Raw genomic sequence first — 3909 nt, 5'->3', positions numbered from 1 at the left:
ACTGGGCCCGCACCTCTGCACTCAAGCACRCCACCTCCCACCTCCTTCTCTGCAGGAAGTGCAGCAACCTCCCTCTGCGCACACACGCTGCCGCAGAGCCCCTGCAGGGCCTTCATCTGGGCCTCTGATCTTCAGCAGGGCCAGGCTTCAGGGACAGAGGGGGCTGATGGCAAGCTGACAGCACAGCTCTGTGCAGCATTAGATCCTCTGCAAAGAGCAGCAGGGCTCCAGGCACTACCTGCTGCTGCTGGCATGAGATGAGACATGACAGAGAGAAGTGAACAGCCGTGTGGAGTGAGAAGACAGAGGAGAGCTCCTTGTGGGAGAAATCTTCACAGCCCTTGACACGGTAAGTCTCTGGTTGTGGGGCAATGCTGTGGAGGTTCCTGGAAGGGTCTTCTAAACCTTTTGCATTCCATGACTCATAGATTTTTCAAGGATCGCTCTGCTTTGAAGCGGAGGGTGAGATGCTTCAGAGCAGGGATCCACTGCCACACTGCCACAGCACAGGGCATGCTGCTACTTTTTCCCAAGGATGGCTGTAGGGCTGTGAAGCTGGGTTATGCACCCAGGTGTGCCCAGGGCTGTCTTTTCCTCATTGCACAATCCCCGGGGTCCAGTGGGAGCCAATGTCCAATGGCAGCTCCTCTAGCTAGTTCCGCCTCCTCCCGTTCGTGGACACATGGGAGCTGCAGCTCTTGCACTTCTCACTCTTCCTGGGCATCTGCCTGGCTGCCCTCCTGGGCAACGGCCTCACCACCACAGCCAAAGCCTGTGACCGCCACCTCCACACCCCCATGTACTTCTTTCTCCTCAGCCTCTCTGTTCTGGACCTTGGCACAGTCTCCACTACTGTCCCCAAATCCATGGCCAATTCCCCGTGGGACACCAGGGCCATTTCCTACTTGGGATGCGCTGCTCAAGTCTTTCTATTTGTCTTCTTGTTAGGAGGAGAGTTCTCTTTTCTCACAGTCATCGCCTATGACCACTACGTTGCCATCTGCAGACCCCTGCCCTATGGCACCCTCATGGACAGCAGAGCCTATGTCAAAATGGAAGCAGCTGCCTGGACCAGTGGTTTTCTCTATGCTCTCCTGCACACTGCCAACACATTTTCAATACCTCTCTGCCAAGGCAACACAGTGGACCAGTTCTTCTGTGAGATTCCCCACATCCTCAAGCTCTCCTGCTCAGATTCCTACCTCAGGTAAGTTGGGCTTATTGTGATTAGTCTGTGTTTAACTTTAGGGTGTTTCATTTTCATTGTTCTGTCCTATGTGCGGATTCTCACATTCATACCGAGGATCCCCTCTGAGCAGGGCTGGCACAAAGCCTTTTCCATATGCCTTCCTCACTTGGCTGTGGTGTCCCTGTTCACCAACACTGGCCTGTTTGTTTACCTGAAGCCCCCCTCCCTCTCTTCCCCAGCTCTGGATCTGGTGATGGCTGTTCTGTGTGTAGTGGTACTTCCAACTCTGAACCTCCTCAACTACAGCTTGAGGAACAAGGAACTCAAGGATGCACTGTGAAACTCATCCAACGGGTACAAGGTCAGCACCAATAACTGGCTCATGTGCATTCACTCACTAGGATGTCTAGAATCAAGGCTACATGTTGTGCATTTCTTTCTTGTCTCTTTTGCATCCATGTTAAAAAAAAAAAAAAAAAAAAAAAAAAAAAAACAGTTCATGCTCCATCTCCCCAGGAATCTCTCATTTGAATTGGACCCAGAGACTGTGTTGAAGCAGGAAGCCAGGTTTCTCTCTTCATCAGCACAGATGGAGGTGCTGATACTTATTTCATCTCTGCACAGAGATGAGTGCTAGGTGGCAGATCCACAAAGCTAGCACACCTTCTCCCTTTCTCATTCTTGTACACACTTTTCAGGGAGTACTTWATATATAATTGTTCTATTGGTTACAATTTTATTACATCACATATTCACTCTGCATTTGTGCTTTAACTTTCTTGTTAATTAGCATAAGAAGCAGGGGACATTATCATGTCATTTCCATCTCATTGTTCATTTAAGGGTCTGTAGTTTAGTATGTTAATAAGCCTTAATGAACTTCTAGGTTACTCTGGGTTATTCTRCTGTTTTTGTCTTGTCGACCCCTCGCATTCTTCAAAATCTTGTGGTTTCCTCAAGGTTATTCAACTGGAGCTGATTGTCCTCTGCAAGACTTCTGCAATATCCTCTCTCCCTTGTCCTTGAGTCTTGTTAACTATTTGAGGGTTTCATTGGTATAACTCCAACAGAGGAACCTCACAGCCTGCAAGCCTGAGCTCCCTAGGGTGCCCCCAGTGCAATGAGGGGAGTTTCCCTTTGCAGTGTCTCTTTTGGCACTGGCATCAAGGGATCTTAGGGGCCCAGAGTCAGGCTCAGATAAATACCAACAAGGTGAGATTATGGGTCCTGTGTCCATTAGGAGAGCTCAGCTCCCCTGGCCACTGTCAGGGTGTTATCTCACATCCCTTTCCTGTGAGGCTGGCAGCCAGTTGTCACCGTGGGCTGGTCCCTTCCCTCTACAAAGTTCCAACACTCAAAGCAGAGCAGGAATGAAGGGGAGGAGAGTCTGCCCAAAGCCTGTGGGAACAGACATTCTGCTGCACAGCACCATTCCCAAACTGYCACAGCAGGCCTTTCCTCACTGCAATCYTTGCAGRGGGGGCTGCAACTTTCTTGGAGAAACATCCACCAAAAGCAGTAGGACTTTTTCTTTTCAGGACTTTTCTCCTCGTTTCCACACTGTTCTGCTGTGTTCTCATATGTATGTATRGCCTAAGTCCTCTTGTAACATGGTGCTTCCGTGTGCATTTCTGTGAGCTCAGACAGGAGCAGGCCCTGAACACTCTCATGACATACCTGGCTTCCAAAATAAAATTTCCATAATATTTCCATAATAAAAATTGGGGATCTCCTCTGTGATGTACCTGCATCTGGTCTTTCTTCAGAAGACATAGTCAAAAATATTCTAATGGGAAAGAACTGCTAAGGGATCTGGCATTCTCCTTGTGAACACAGGATATGGACAGTGAGCTCAGAGTCCCCAGGTGATCTGTTAGGGCCTGAGGGCCAGATTCAAGACTCAGCTCTCACTGATCAGTGCTGCTGGACTGGTCTACCAGCCTCCACCACTCCAGAGGCCTGTGGGGAGCACAGGCAGGGGTGCAGGAATGGCCAGACCAGCATGAATGCATTGACCAGGGGAAAGGCTTTCTGGAGAAGAGAGATGTCCCAGCAGGGCAGTATTCAGAGACAGGAAAAGAGAAAGAGAATCTGATTCCTCTGTGCCCCAGCTCAGGGCAGGCAGCTCTGTCCACAGTGCAGCAGAAACTGCCGGAGGGGCTGCAGGGCCAGGACTGTCATGCTGTGCTGAGTAACAGGCTGGGCATGGAGGGGCTGGAGGCAGACAGGGAGGAGGATCTGTTGGGCACAAGAGCAGGGGAGATAGTGACAGGCCTCATTGCAGGACCTCATCCCCCTTGGTGTGGAGCTGCTGCCCTTCTCCTTGGGCCTGGCCTGAGTTATGCTGTGGACATCATTGCTGTACCTGGCCCTGCACCTCGCAAGTCCTGACCTGACCCTGTCTTTGTCCTGCTGACCTAACTCCTTATCTCTACCTCGGACCTGTCACCTCACTACAGTCTGGAAAGTCTTGGCCAGAAAAGCTGTAACCCAAGCACGACAGAGAACATTGTAGGTATAAAAATGACTGTATCCATGCAGAAAGTCTTGCCTGACAGCAATTTAAAGGTGTGAGGAGAATTTCAGATTTGGCCCCCTACTCAGGTAACAYTGAACAGAGACTCTTCGATGGATGGAAAAGCAAGGGCAAGTAGCTGGGCCTGATTATATGATGCACAGTCAGGAGAGAAGGTTCTTCTCTGGCACCACTCACCTACTTG

The 3909-nt window shown here is 50.3% G+C and overlaps 1 pseudogene; it reads left to right on the top strand.

The window, feature by feature from the left end:
* Positions 1-417: 417 nt before the first annotated feature.
* On the top strand, positions 418-1529 carry LOC146588199 (olfactory receptor 14C36-like; annotated as a pseudogene).
* Positions 1530-3909: the final 2380 nt, after the last annotated feature.

The sequence above is a fragment of the Rhea americana genome, unplaced genomic scaffold, assembly GCF_003343005.1.
Source record: "Rhea americana isolate MKP2758 unplaced genomic scaffold, rheAme1 scaffold_533, whole genome shotgun sequence".
NCBI lineage: Eukaryota > Metazoa > Chordata > Aves > Rheiformes > Rheidae > Rhea > Rhea americana.
The sequence above is the reverse complement of the archived record's forward strand: the minus strand, read 5'-3'. Positions and strand labels throughout refer to the sequence as shown.